Genomic DNA, 16,056 nt, shown 5'->3' on the forward strand with positions numbered 1-16,056 from the left:
ATTCAAAAAGGGAGTACTGGGTCACCCGCTGGGGTTCTGTCACTTCCTTGTTGACACAGGCCAACTGCTTGTACACCCGGCTAAGTGTGGTGTCTTCCTGCTGAGCCTGGCTGAAGTCAGTTCCCAAAGCTGGGGCCCCTTCACAAGCCGGTGATGTGGGGTGACCCCTTCATCAGGGAAGTTGTGGTCAGTCATGTGGGTTGGCAGGTTATTCAGGTCAGAGGCTTTACACAGCTTGTCCACTCTGTCGAGGGGATCTCCCTTGAAGACCACCCTCCAGCGGGGGGGGGGTCCCAATGTTTGCAGCACTCAGGACTTCTGTGAACTCCCCCCAGTCCCGCCCTAGGATGACGAGGTATGCCAACCTTGGTGCCAAGCCCAGTGGCATGGCCTGGATCACCCCATTCATCATCATAGTGACCCGGGTGCTGGAATAGGGCTTCACTTCCCCATGAATGCACAGGAGCCAAATAACCCCAGGGGCCAGGTCAGAAGTGACAAGCCCTTGATGGACGAGACTCTGCCCACAGCCAGAGTTGACAAGGGTGGCAACCTGTAGCCCACCCATGTCCATGGGAATTGTCACCTTACCATCGGGTTGTTTTGGGGCATGAGATTCCCCAATCCAGACCTCTCCAAAGCTGCAGTCCATCATGGGACAGTCACGTTGCAGGTGTCTGAAACAGCCACAGGTGAAACAGGGACCAAGTTCCAAGCATGCAGGCCAATTTTCAGAGTGTGCTGGCTAGCCCAGGTTTGGGGACATCCCAACCAGGTCAAGGCCACCGAATGCTCCTCGAAATGCTGGCGCTGCATGACAAGGGTTGACAATATCTCGCCCTTTTGGCTGTCTCAGGCCAGGAGATGTTCTTTTGACTGCGAGTCCTCTCTTCCTATGGCAGGTCATCCCCGGTGTTGCAGTCCTGGTTCTGGACCTGACAGGAGTCTCTGTGGCCAAAAAGTCCTCCATAAGGGAAACTGCCCCGCTCATCATTGCAAGGCAGTGGCAGAGGATCCAGGTCCTGCCCCAGGGTGGGAGAATGTGGGTAAATTGTTCAAGTGCCACTTGCTCGGCAACTTCAGTGGCAGAGCACCACTCAGACTGCAGACGTCTCCTTGTTTAGGCGCCAGGTGGGTAGGTCCTTCCCTGGAATCACTGTCAAAAGGTTCTGAGCATGATGTTGAGCACATCAAGAATCATCACTTTCACCTGCCCGTAGTGTTGGGTCCCCTCGACCTAGAGCCCACTGCTTGGGCTGGCCATGTCAGATAGGGGGCCAGGAGTGTGACCCACTGTTCAAGCTCCCAGTTGGCCAACAGTAGCTCCAGCAATTCCTTGCAGCTCCCAGCCATCTCCAGTGGCAGGGCACTGTGCAGCTCGGCATCTAGTCCGGGATCCTGCAGAGGGCTTGAGACATCCACCTCCTTTCTTAGCCCAGCACCACCTGAGTTGCCAGCCCTCTCTTTATACTTCCTCTCCTGCCCCTTTGCTTCCAGAGCAGGGGTTGGGGGGAGCTTGACTCCGCCCACCAAGGGATGTGTAATGGTCCCTCTCTCTCAGGCTTGGAGGGAGGCCACTCTGCCTCACTGCAGCTTACTAAAACCTCAGGAGATCCATCTCCTTGGAGCTCCCCCCACCAGGCAGGGTCTCCAGATCGCAACTCGTTCTTGTAGCTCTTTCCAATTTGCCAACTTCCTGTTGGAGATGTGGACATGAGAGTGGGACACAGTCTCCAGTCATAGTTCAACCAAGACAATATCCCAAGATGACCCCACCTCCCTGTTCCTACTTGATATCCCCTGGCTTATACACCCAAGGATCGCGTCCGCCTGCCTAGCTCCAGCATGGAGCTGGGAGCTGTTGTATTAATTTAGATGGACTATATGAGCCAAATGTTTTAACATAACCCAGCCACTGTCCAACATTAAACAGTGTTTGTAAGGTCCAGAGTTTGGTGTACAGAGACCTCAGCCTGCTTAGGACTATGGCAAACACACCATTAAACGTCCTTTTCACCTTTGATTAAAGATAGAGAAATAAGTAAATCCAGTTAAAGCCTTTGAAATGTAAAGCATTAAGTGAGGCTCTCATTATAACAACATCCCTTGTTCCCTGTCCCTGTAGCTGGAGAGAGTTTTCAGAAGGAAAAATCCCCTTGTCTGACAGATTCTTAGACAACATCAAAGCTGGTAGTAACTGTCCTTTGGGGGAAAGAGAAGTTAGCTGAGACTGGCTGGAGCTGTTGTTGTTAAAGTCTGATCCCGTTTGATCCCAGGTGGGGTTTGGGATTCAGCTGGAGCTGGGAGGGGTGATGATATGATCTGGGTCCCTCTCTCTGGCTGGTCCGGTCTCAGGACGTCTCTCAGGATAATGAAGATCCAGGGTCCCAGGAGATGGATGGACTGGGGTGGCAGCCATGATGGTGAAGCTCACTCCAGTAACCTCCATTTGTTCTTTCCTTCTGTTCCTTTTTTGTTCTTTCCTTTCCTGCTTTCCTCCCAAAAGATCTTTTTCTTTAAGGACCCAAAAAGGGCAGTGATGGGTGGAATGGCCCATCCCCTTATAATGTGGTTCACCAATTAGATTTAAACTCCAACAGACCAATTTTGGGTCATTAACTTCTGGCTCCACGTCATCTGTTTTAACAAGCATGATTTCAGCACGGTCCTTGGATTATCTCAAAGTGGCCTTTTTGGTTTAGACTGATCCTGTTTCTCTGTCTGGTTTCCTTGCGCCTTCCCCATCAACATTTGATACTATTGGTTATTGCGACATCTTATGAGCTTTCACTCACTTCTCCCAATTCAGCTCCCAATTCGGATAACTTTGTAGGCCCTGTTAGCGCAATACAACCCCTCTCTTTTATGAACCCGTTCCACCTAGGATCAGACATTTGTTCATAAAATCACAATTACAAAAGCCAAAATCTGATTTCAGTTGAAGTATTTAGAGGAAGGTGAGAAAAATACTTGACTATATTTTAAGGGTGGCAAATTCCTTATCCTACAATTGGGATTTACAAATCTTAACTTGATCCAACATTACAGAAAAATGACAGTTAAACCTTTCAAATGTGAACAAAGTTTACGAACTTACAACTCACTTCCCTTGTAGCTAAAACGAAATGGAAAACTGTGGCTGTTCTATAGTTGTAAGAGATTTAAAGAACAAACCAGCTGTTATCCCTGCCTTGGCTGTATGCCCAGAATGGGCAAAGATGGAAAAACTCGCCCCGCCCCCCCTTTACCATTGACACAATTAAAGCAGGGCACTCACACAGAGGATGGAAGTTGAACCCATTAGTGGATAAGCTTGCTGACTTGGAGAAAACCGTCTGCCCTGGGCCCATTCTTCCTCAAGCGTGTGGCCGCTGTTTAAAGAGAAGCAACAAGCCGGTGTATTTTGGAACCGCTTTTGCTGGAATGAACCCATTGCAACACCCAAAGATGGTAAAACATCCCAGACATTTTTAGTCTATCGTAGACCCTGCCCACCTGTTTTACCACCACCATTTATGAAGACAACTTGGCCACTGTGACAACTTGGCCCATCTCACCTGTGTCCCTAGCACTGTTAGACTTGCCAACTTTCTAATTGCACAAAACTGAACACCCTTGCCCCACCCCTTCCCCAAGGCCCTGCCCCTTCCATGACCCTTTCTGAGGCCCTGCCCCCCTCCACTCACTCCAGCCCCCATGCCTCCATCGCTCACTCTCCCCCAACCTCACTTACTTTCACTGGGCTGGGGCAGGGAGTTGGGATGCGGGAGGGGGTGAGGGCTCCAGCTGGGGGTACAGGCTCTAGGGTGAGGCCAGAAATGAGGGGTTCAGGGTACAGGAGGGGGCTCCGGGTTGGCATAGGGGGTAGGTATGTGGGGGTGGGTGAAAGCTCCAGGAGGCAGTTTGGGTGTGGGAGGGGTCTCAGAGACGGAGCAGGGGGTTGGGGTGCAGGAGGGGGTGTGGATTCAGGCTCCAGGAGGGAGTTTGGGTGTGGGAGGGGGGTCAGGGAAGGGGAAGGGGGTTGGGGTGCAGGAGGGGGTGTGGATTCAGGCTCCAGGAGGGAGTTTGGGTGTGGGAGGGGGGGTCAGGGAAGGGGAAGGGTGTTGGGGTGCAGGAGGGGGTGTGGGTGCAGGCTCCAGGAGGGAATTTGGGTGTGGGAGGGGGCTCAGGGGTGGGGGCAGGGGGTGCGAGCTCTGGGAGAGAGTTAGGGTGCAGAAGGGGGTTCTGACCTGGTGTAGGGGGTTCTGAGTGCGGGCTCCCGCCGGGCGGCGCTTACCTCAGGCAGCTCCTGGGTGGCGGGACAGCAGGGCTAAGGCAGGCTCCCTGCCTGCCCTGGCTCCGTACTCCTCCTGGAAGCAGCCGGCATGTCCGGCCAATGGAGCTGGGGAGGTGGCACTCGGGGCAGGGGCAGCACGCAGAGTTTCCCTTATCGCACACATGCCTAGGGTCTGTAGGGACATGCCGGTCGCTTCCGGGAGATGCATGGAGCCAGGGCAGGCAGGGAGCCTACCTTAACCCCGCTGTGCCACCAACTGGACTTTTAACAGCCCGACCAGCGGTGCTGACCAGAGCTGCCAGGGTCCCTTTTCGACTGGGCATTCCGGTCAAAAACCAGACACTTGGTCACCCTAAGCACTGTGCCGTCCTACATGCAGAGAACAACTACAAAAACTATTGGATACTATCACAAAAAGTCAGGTGTTGCAACAGCCCTTGATTCTGTTGATTTGAGATTAAATTCACAGTCAATGCACTCACGGGCCTGAATTCAACTGATATTCTATTAACAAAAGGGGGTTACCCAAGATGTCATTTCAGTGGAAATCTGTTTCAGCCACTTAACCTTCAACAAGTTAAAACACTTGGTTTTTACAAGTTTTTTCCCTTAAAAATACCATCATTGAACCACCAAAACTATTACAAATCTCAGAAACCACCTGTTAAATGTTATTGTGATGTCTTACGAACTTCCACTGACTTTTCACAGTTAAACTCACAATTAGAGTAAATTTGTAGGCCCTGTTATCACAAAGTATCCTGTAAATAAGCCTAAGGGAGTTGTAAATTGCTGTAGCATGGTTCTTCAATCGTCCACCTCTGGTATTTGTTCTGCAGAGCTGGCTAAATGTGCGAATGTAAGCCAGGCTCTCCAGCCTCCTGGATCTTCTAGCTATGGCCGAGCAAGTAGGAGGCACCTCATCCACAGCACGTTCTTGCTCAGAAGCCACCAAGTGACCAGATGTGGATCCGGCGACCGGCTGTCCCAGGGCCATCAGCTTAGGCTAGAGACACATGGATCACCCCTTGCAAACGGATACAAGGAGCGGTAGAACCTCTGCTGAACATCCACCCCATGCTCCGCCCCACCCTTCAACCATCCCTGTACCAAACAGCTCCCGGCCTGCCATAAAACTTTCCCCGGTTTCCATTTTCTGTCCCCACCCAGACAGCCCCTCAATCATTCTCCATTGGGGAATTTGTGGCACTTTTTGATGCATGACCCATCAATAAGGCTACGATTTTGTCATGGAGATCACAGAAGTCACAGACTCCATGACTTCCAAAGATCTCCATGACTTCAACCCCAGTGGCTGGAAGCTGCAGGGTCCCACCACCTCCTGCAGTGACAGGGGGCTATAAGGTACCCCCGCTGCCTGAGGCAGCAGGCCCCCAAACTCTCAGCTGCCATGGGCAGCAGGAGTACCCTGCAGCTCCCCAGTCACCACCATGGAGTAGGGAGATCTTAGCAGCCCCTGGCCACCGTCGTGGGGCAGAGGGAACCCCGCAGCTCCCTGGCCACCACAGTGGGGCAGGGGTAGCCCCGCAGCTCACCGCAGCCGCAGCCGGGCAGGGGAATGCCTGCAGCTCTACACCGCAGTGGCAGCAGGCAGATCCCTGCAGCTGCCCACTGCCACGGGGAAGGGCTGGGTGATCCCCTCTGCTCCCCTCTGCTGTGGAGAAGCACGGAGACCCCCAGAGCCCCAGCCACTATGAGGGTACAGGGGGACCCCCACCGCTCCCCAGTGTGGCGGCAGCAGGGGGATTCCTGCAACTCCCCACGGCTGGGGAGGGGACAGGGGGATTCTTCAGCTCCCCTCCGCTGTGGGTGCCAGGAGGACCCTGGAGCTCTGAGCCCCCATGCATGGTGGCGGCCCCAGAGCTGCCAGCCACCCCACAGCTGCCCAGTCCCTTCCCAGGTGATCACGGATATTTTTAGTAAAAGTCATGGGCAATAAAGAAAAATTCACAGAAGTCCGTGACCTGTTCCTGCCTTTTACTAAAAATATCCATGACAAAATCTTAGCCTTACCCATCAATATAACTCTCCCTTCACAAAGTTTTTTTATCGGATCCACGTCATGGCCTCGGTTTTCTTGGGTGCTACCCATGGCTTCCTCTGTGCAGCTCTGGAGTCTGCATATGTGGGGAGAACCCGTGTCATTGTTTTAGCTTTTTGCCAGTCATGGTAGGAAAATAATTGTACTTTGTATGTTTAAAAACATTTACAATATTGTATGGATACAAAACCATTAACAGCCTTTAATTGATAACGTTTTTGCTTTGTTGCTTTTCAAAATACGATACTTTCAATGCTAATCCGGGCTGAAAGCCTTGCTCATGTAATGGATCGAGTACTTCTGGTGCTCACTTCTGTTGAAAGGCTTGGTCATGTTCCCACAGCATCGCTGGCAGGCTCATGAATCTTAAAAGTTTCCTGGCATCCCCGCGCAAAGAGGGGGAGGATCTGGGGAAATAAGGGGGCACACTAAGAATGGGGTGACACCCCCCAGCCAGGATTTTGGGGAGGGATCTGAGAATGGAGGGAGAGGGTCTGAAATTGGGGTGACTCCTCCCAGAGTGGGGCTAGGGAACCTGGGGGTATAGCTGGGGAGCGAAGTAAGCATGGGATGATGACCCATAGGGAGGAGTTGGGGGTGTCAAGGGACGAGGAGGATTTGGAGGACTCAGAAGGGAATCCTTCAAATTCAAGCTAAGAGAGCCAGGGGGCTCAGCATTGGGTGATCCCCAAAGATGGGCTGTGGGAGCCAGAGATGCGGGCCCCCAATGGTGTGACCCCTAAAACAGGGAGATCTCTGGAGGGGGGAGGCTTTCAATGGGATGACCCCCAAAATGGAAGATCTCGGGAGGGGGGAGGCTCTCAATGGGGTGACCCAGAACAGCAAGACCTCTGGAGTGCAGCCAGGGGTTCAAAGGGGTCCAGCCCCCCTGGCCCAGACCTTCAGGATGGGACTGCCTTAGGGACATGGGCAGGTTGGGGCAGCCGTTCTTCAGGGTTTGCTTTGGCGCTAGCTGCTGGCCCTCTGGCAGCAGGACGACCCGCTCAGCCCCATGGACGCCCTGCACCGCCCAAACATTGAGGGTGGTGGGTAAAGCTGCAGAGACCCCACTGAGCACTTCACAGATGCCCTCCTCGATTCCAGCCTTGGCCCCATGTTCCATTGCCCACCCCCCTGAGCCAGCCAGTCCCCTGCCCTGGGGCCAGCTGGGAGCCAGTGCCCCCTGGAGGGCCAAGGCCCTGGGCCCCATCATTTAAAATTCCCACATAGCCTGATTTGCACCAGCCTCGTTGTTTCATGCTGGTTCCTCATGGAAATCTTGCTCCCATGCGCCACATACTGCTGGAATACAACACCACACCTGATGCAGCAGCCTCTGCTTGCTTGTGGGGGTAAGAAGTCTGGCCTGGCCTGTGACCACCCTGCCTGGAGCTCTCTGCCCGTCTGCCCTCTGAATGCTGGAAAGGGGAGGAGATACTGCCCCATCCCAGCCCTCATCATACGGGCGCAGCAGGGATGCTCTAACCCACTGGACCCTCCTCCCCTCCTAGAGCTGTGGTAGAACCCAGGAGTCCTGGCTGCCAGCCCCCCTGCTCTAAGCACTAGACCTCACTCTCCTCCTAGAGCTGGGGTAGAACCCAGGAGTCCTGGCTCCCAGCCCCCCTGCTCTAAGCACTAGCCCAGGGGTGGCCAACCTGTGGCTCCGGAGCCACATGCGGCTCTTCAGAAGTTAATCTGTGGCTCCTTGTCTAGGCACCGACTCCAGGGCTGGAGCTACAGGAACCAACTTTCGAACATGTCGGGGGGTGCTCACTGCTCAACCCCTGGCTCTGCCACAGGCCCTGCCCCCACTCCACCCCTTCCTGCCCCCTCCCCTGAGCCTGCCATGCCCTCGCTCCTCCCCCTTGCCCCAAAGCCTCCTGCACGCCAGGAAACATCTGATAGGGAGGTGCAGGGAGGGAGGGGGAGGTGCTGATCGGCAGAGCTGCCGGCGCTGGGGAGCTGCTAACATATTACTGTGGCTCTTTGGCAATGTACATTGGTAAATTCTGGCTCCTTCTCAGGCTCAGGTTGGCCACCCTGGCACTAGACCCTGTTCCCCTCCCAGATCTGAGATAGAACCCAGGAGTCCTGGCTCCCAGCCACCATTGTTTAGGGCACTCCAACAGCTTGGCTGTGATACTTCTCAATCCCCTTTCACTCTCAGCTACACAGAGGAATCTCACAGAGTTCAGAGGGATCTTGGTTTGACCCAGCAGCGCAGACCAGCATCCTGGACATAAGGAAAAGCCATTGACAATCAAGAGAAAAATGTTGTCCCGTACTGAGAAGAAAACACAGGAATCCTGGCTCCCAGTCTCCCCTGCTCTAACCACTAGTCCCCACTTCCCTCCCCAAGCTGGGATAGAACCAGGAGCCCTGTACAGTTGACATTTTCAATGTTAATTTTCCTGTTTCATTTCGATCTCTGCTTCTGTCACTTCCAGGGCACCAGAGCCACCTAGTGGAGGTTATGGTTATTTTTATTAGCCATATTTTCAACACAGAGCACCTAAGGGCCCTGAGATTGGAGCTGGGCACTGCCCAGCCCCGCCCGAGATCAGGGCCCCATTGCGCTGATGCGGCAGTCACATTGTGGGAGCCAGTCCCTAGCCCAAAGAGCTCACACAATTCACAGCCCAGACAAACACACAACGGATCCTTATCCCCATTGTACTGATGGGGACACAAGCCCAGTGGAAGCTGGATTTTCACAGACACACAAGGGATTTGGGCACTTCACTCAATCCAATGGGATTTAGGTATCTAACGCTTCAACCTATTTGCAAAGCCCAGGCCAAGTCACAGAGCTGGGAGTGGAACGCAGGAGTACTGTGCTCCATTGCCAGTGCCTTATGCACAAGCCCAGCCACCCTCTCTCCCTCGGTTCAACCTGGCCGCCACAGCAACAGCTCCCAGTTTCAAGGCTTGGCAAGTTCCTTCCGTACCTGGGAAGGTGACATGTTAATTGTGTAACTTTCTGTGAGGTCATACAAAGCAGGGCATGGAATGAACCAGCAAACACTGCAGGGCAGACACGTGATGGGACAAGGACAGTTCGGACTGGGTGGAAATCTCACAGCAGGCTCAACTTGCTGTTCGTTCATTTCTGTGGAACATCAGTAGCTCTCTGTCTGTCTTTCGTCTGCAATATCCAGCTGTCTGTCTTCTTATCTGCCACATCCATCCCTCCATCTACCCTTCTGTAATGTCCATCATCCATCCATCCGTCCACTGTTCTGCAATGTCCATCCACCCTTCTGCAATGTCCATCATCCATCCATCAATCCATCCGTCCACCCTTCTGCAATGTCCATCATCCATCCCTCCACCCTTCTGTAATGTCCATCATCCATCCATCCCTCCACCCTTCTGCAATGTCCGTCCATCCCTCCACCCTTCTGCAATGTCCATCATCCATCCATCCCTCCACCCTTCTGCAATGTCCATCCATCCCTCCACCCTTCTGCAATGTCCATCATCCATCCATCCGTCCACCGTTCTGCAATGTCCGTCCATCCATCCATCTCTCCGTCCACCCTTCTGCAATGTCCATCATCCATCCATCTCCCCGTCCACCCTTCTGCAATGTCCATCATCCATCCATCCCTCCACCCTTCTGCAATGTCCATCCATCCCTCCACCCTTCTGCAATGTCCATCATCCATCCATCCATCCCTCCACCCTTCTGCAATGTCCATCATCCATCCCTCCACCCTTCTGCAATGTCCATCATCCATCCATCCGTCCAATGTTCTGCAATGTCCGTCCATCCATCCATCTCTCCGTCCACCCTTCTGCAATGTCCATCATCCCTCCCTCCACCCTTCTGCAATGTCCATCCCTCCCTCCACTCTTCTGCAATGTCCATCCATCCATCCATCCATCCATCCACCCCTCTGCAATACCCAGTCATGCTAGAGGAGATGGATACTCCCCTCTAAGGCCTCAGCTTTTTCAGAGTCTTCTTGACCAAGCACACATATTTGGAGACTCTGGTGAACACCCTGGGTGCTGACCCATCAGCACTGCCATGGGAGACAATGCGGGGGTGCGGGGTTACACATGTACAAGCAAAGGGAGGGCTGCTTTCTGTATTCACGTTCCTGAAATACACCTCTGTACCCCGCTTCCTGGGGACTCACGGTCAAGTCACACCCGGGACGTGCCCAGGGCTCCCACCCCACAGTCCAGGGACTCAGCTGGCCCCTATTCCTGATTTCTAGGATCTGGCCAGTTGCAGTCCCTCATTTCTAACCTTCATCCTTGGGTCCTAGGATCTAGTCAGTTCTGGTTCCTGGTTCCCAGGCTCTGCCTGGCTTACCATAGATCCTAACTCTCCCCATTCTGCCCAGCCCTGTCGGTCTCCTGTTCAAGCAGCACCTTGTCCCAGGCACTGTGTGCCCCTGTCCCACACTCACCCAGAATGACGGCTTCCTCTCCTGGGGGCCCGCATGCACAGCATCCTGGATGGGGCATAGGGCGGATACGACTGAGACAGACACACACCCTTCCCCATTACCTTCAGTTTCACCTCCTGCAGGGTGATGGAGGTCCGGGCATTTGCCTCGGTACTAGTCAGCCCGCAGGAGGCCATGCTGCACACAGCCCCCTCCTCAACTTTGCTGGGGCAGGGGGATGGCGCCCACAGGTTGTGTCAGCTCGGCCTTGTGCTCAGCTGCGATAGGGGAGAGAGAGAAGGGAAATCAAACTCCTCTTGGGGGATGGATCTGCCCCAAGGGGATGGGGGCAGATGGGACTAGATGGGGCATCCCCATGACAACTGTGCAACACTGCGATGCCACGTGCTCATTGGGATGGCGTGATGGGAAGGGGGCGGTACCTGCAGCAGTGTGAGGTCACAGGGGGTGGGGTGATGGGATGGGGGACGTACCTGCAGCAGTGTGAGGTCACTGTGGGTGGGTTGTTGGGATGGGGGACGTACCTGCAGCATTTTGAGCTGTCTCATCATTGTATTCTGGGAGGGGGACTCAGCGACATACCCAAATCTTCTGCCTCCCCTTCATCTATTGCAATGTTGTGGGGGCCCCGAAGCATGGTGATGGTGCTGTGAAACACAAGGGGGATGCAGGTGCTGCAAACTCGCCAATGGATTCAGTCATGAGTCGTGTCACGGACTCACGCTTCTTGGCTCCGCACGGTCCCTGGGAGGAAATCCCCTTTAGCGGGACAGTCTTCCATGAAGGTTTCACTCTCTCACAGGGGTTAGGCCTGTCTTCCGCCACAGGCTGGAACCGGCTGCTCAGGTCATTGGGGTCCTCTCTCTTCAGCCTTTTGTCCTCCCACTGGCCAGAACCGGCTGCCTTCCAAGCTGGGCTGGGCCTCCCGGTCACCAGTTGCTGAGGTACCCCATCTCTAGGCCATTGTCTGGGGTCTTGACTGCTAGGCAAGGTCACCCTTGGTGTGCCACAACAACGCCCCCCCTCCTCCCATCTCATTAAACACACAGAACACAGGGAAACTGAGGCACACACAAGTGTTCATGCAAAATACTAAGAAAATTCCCCACTTCTTCACACTCCCCCCTTCAAGTCTGAACTGAGCGGGATCACTCCAGCCAGTGACCTGGGGAAATTCAGGTACCCCACTCCAGGACAAAGCATTGCCTGTAACATTTGAACTCCCATCAACATGGACCACTTCCATGTCATAACCCTGGAGGATCAGACTCCACCTCAGGGCTTGGAATTAGCCCCTTTCATTTGGTGCAGCCCTGCCCTGCATCTGAGGCCTCATTGGACACCCTGAAGGCATGTCCAAGTCTGGGTTTACCTGCACCAGCCCCTGCATTTACCGTACAGAGCGTCCTCTGACACTGCTTGGTCCAGACTTCCTTGTCCGGCTCGCCCTTCTTACAGAGCTCTACGATGGGAGCTGAAGTGGGGTACAAACCTCCAGTAGTGCCCTAACATCCCATCAGCGCTTGTTCCTAGTTTGCGGAATGGGCCAATCTCTGCTCACCTCCACCTTGGCCGGCTCTGGCTTTAGACAGCCACTTCCCACCTTGTGGCCCATGTATGGCACCTCTGCCATCCCCACCTTACTATTTCTGGCCTCTACCATCCGTCCTGCATCCTGGAGGCGTCCCAGCCCCCTCCTCACCTGGTCACATGGTCCTTGCAGGTCGGGCTGAAGACATAGATATCATCAATATACACTAGAGCAAAGTCCTCCTTCCCCCTTAGTAAGTGATCCACCAGGTGCTGGAAGGTGTCAGGTCTCCCATTGAGGCCGACAGGTAGGACCAGGAACCCAAAAAGCCTATAGGGGTGATGAGAGCAGATTCCAAGCCGGCATCTAGGTCCAAAGGCACCTGCCGGTAGCCCTTGGTGAGATCCATGGTAGTGAGGTCATGCCCCCCGCCCCAACTTGTCTAGGATCTCGTCAGTCCTAGGCATGGGGTAGGCATCAAACGTGGTGATGGCACTGAGCTTCCGATAGTCCACACAGAATCAGATTGACCCATCTTTCTGGGGGACCAGCACCAGGGGCAAGGCCCAGGGCTGGTGGATGGCTGAATCACCCCTAAAGCCAGCATGTCTGACCTCTCTCTCTCTCTGGCTCCTGGGCTGTTTTCCTGGTGACTGTGAATGGGGAACATCTCCCCTCCCCCCATGGACAGCGCGATTAGTGAGCTCAGGCTGGCTGGCTGGCACCCGGCTGCGGGGACGAACACAGCCCCTCTGATCTCTGCCTGCGAACAGGGGTTAGCTGGTCAGAGAGGGGAATTGATTCCAGCGGGAGGCCAGCTCCTGGCTTAGGGCAGAGGTTCACTTTCCCTTCTCCTTCCCCTGCCCACACACATGGCCGCCCCAACGTCTCCCTGTCAAAGCATGACTTGGTGCACTCGCCCAACCAGGCAGCTGCAGCACTCGACTCACCTCCTTGCGCTGGATGATGATTTCACAGGGCCCCTCCCCTAGGCGCCCTTGGCACTGAGCCGAGATCCCCTCTCCTGCTCCCCAGTGCCATAGGAGCTGGCAGGCTGTTGTACCAGCTCTTTGGCTTTTCCTGGGCCCCGGCTAGGTTCTTCCTGGCCAAACCCAGGAGTTCAGTGAGCTTTTCCCGGAACATCCTCCACCACCATTTTCCCATGTATCTTCCCCTTCCATTCGTCTCTCGTCGAGTCCAGGGGGTCATAGAACTGTAGGACTGGAAAGGACCTCGAGAGGTCGTCTAGTCCAGTCCCCTGCACTCATGGCAGGACTGAGTATTATCTAGACCATCCCTGACAGATGTTTGTCCAACCTGCTCTTAAAAACCTCCAATGATGGAGATTCCACCACCTCCCTAAGCAATTTATTCCAGTGCTTAACCACCCTGACAGTTAGGAAGTTTTTACTAATGTACAACCTAAACCTCCCTTGCTGCAATTTAAGCCCATTGCTTCTTGTCCTGTCCTCAGAGGTTAAGAAGAACAATTCTTCTCCCTCCTCTTTGTAACAGTCTTTGATGTACTTGAAAACTGTTCTCATGGCCTCTCTCAGTCTTCTCTTCTCCAGACTAAACAAACCCAATTTTTTCAACCTTCCCTCATAGGCCATGTTTTCTAGACCTTTAATCATTTTTGTTGCTCTTCTCTGGACTTTCTCCAGTTTGTCCACATCTTTCCTGAAATGTGGTGCCCAGAACTGGACACAATACTCCAGCTGAAGCCATATCAGCACGGAGAAGAGCAGAATTACTTCTCGTGTCTTGCTTACAACACTCCTAGTACATCCCAGAATGGTGTTTGCCTTTTTAACAAGTGTTACACTGTTGACTCATATTTAGCTTGTGGTCCACTATGACCTCCAGATCCCTTTCCACAGTACTCCTTCCTCGGCAGTCCCCTCACCCTCCTTCCATACAACAACTCAAAAGGGTGGACCCCTGTGAATTCCTGGGGCAGTAAAAGTTCTGCAGAAGACCTCGTCTGGTGTGCTTGATCCTCTAGGGTGACCAGATAGCAAGTGTGAAAAATTGGGACAAGGGGTGAGGGGTACTAGGCCCCTATATAAGGAAAAGCCCCAAATATTGGGACTGTCCCTATAAAAGCCGGACATCTGGCCACCCTAGGTACTTCTGGGGAGCCACCAGCTGGCCTCTAATACCACAAGGTTCAATTTTCCCTCAGGGAGCCCGTTCCTGATACTGGGTCCCTTCTCTCACATGGATCTTTCCCTGCAATCCTTCCCCAGGATCTTGCAACACTATGGCCCACAAGGACCCTCAGCTTCCTCCAGGAGGGATCCTTCTGCTGCTCGGTCTGGAATTCAGCTGCTGGGTTCAGGGCCCAACCCTCATGGCTGTGCCTTAGTTTCCCCACCTTAGGACAAGGCCTTGCTCTGAGCCCTGTTAAGCACTGTCTCTGCTAACTCACTCCCCCCTGTTGGAGGTGTTACATCCCCTGTAGGGTAGATGGCTGGTGCCACCGAGGTGATGCCATCCAGCCCAGTTCTCCAACCCATCCCACATCAGCACCTCCGCTGATCGGGCACCCAACCTCTTTGGGGCCCCCATCTTAGCTGTATCCTCGCTACAGGCACTTTAACCCAGGGTATCCGAGCACCCCCCTCACGGTTAGGTTTGCACTGGGCACTCCCTGGTCCGGGCCCACCACTTCGGCCATGCCATCGTCACCTCAGTGCCCATGTCCCAGTGCCCCTGGACTTCCCTCCCATCTACTTCTTGGGGGGAATGAGGTGGCGATTGCCCCATTGGGCTCCTCCCTGCACTCCCCCTGCCGGCGGAGACCTCCCCGATTCTGCCTGTGTCTGCATGGGGATCTGAGCCAAAGGCAGGGTGAATGGCTTTATATTTGGGAGCCTTCCCCCAAGTTACACGGCCCCTCAGCAGCCAGTGGGGTTGCTCCACACCAACAAGGGTCTCTTGCTCCCAGAATCTCTCCACCTCATGACTGTCTCCCCGTCGACCTCCACCTTCCGCTCCCACTGGGGATCAGAGGTGCCTGCACCCAGGAGAGCATAAAAAGACATATCTGCTGGGCTTGGGGTGGACGCCTGTCTGGCATGCCTCCCCTCCCCGGCCAGCCTGCCACCAGGCCCTGCTTCTCCCAGGGGATAAACACACAGCTCCCTCTCTGGCCTGCCTTACAGGCCCCTTGGCCACGTTAACCCTTTGAGGGGTCTCCTGGGTGAAGATTCCCTGTGTCTTTGGGTCTGGCACCGCAGTAATTACATCTCAGGCCCAATGGAGGTGATCTGCCTGTTCTGGCATTCATGGGCACCCCCTGCATGGGGCTTGCTAGAGTCCCCCCTTGCAGAGATATTTCCCCCAGCCGGGTGGTGACCTCTTTGTACGTGATGCCTGGGGGTTTCTCGTACACCCCGGGATCTTTTCCTATCTGCCTCAGGAGTCCATTCAAACTTAAGTGGAAAAGCCTGTTTGAACATTCATAGTCCCCAGTCTCTGCACTGCCCATTTGGCTGAACTCCCCTCAAATCATAGAATATCAGGGTTGGAAGGGACCTCAGGAGGTCATCTAGTCCAACCCCCTGTTCAAAGCAGGACCAATCCCCAACTAAATCAGCCCAGCCAGGGCTTTGTCAAGCCTGACCTTAAAAACCTCTAAGGAGATTCCACCACCTCCCTAGGTAACCCATTTCAGTGCTTCACCACCCTCCTAATGACATAGTGTTTCCTAATATCCCATCTAGACCTCCCCCACTGCAACTTGAGACCATTACTCCTCGTT

The sequence above is a fragment of the Dermochelys coriacea genome, chromosome 13 (genome assembly GCF_009764565.3).
Source record: "Dermochelys coriacea isolate rDerCor1 chromosome 13, rDerCor1.pri.v4, whole genome shotgun sequence".
NCBI classification, from domain to species: domain Eukaryota; kingdom Metazoa; phylum Chordata; order Testudines; family Dermochelyidae; genus Dermochelys; species Dermochelys coriacea.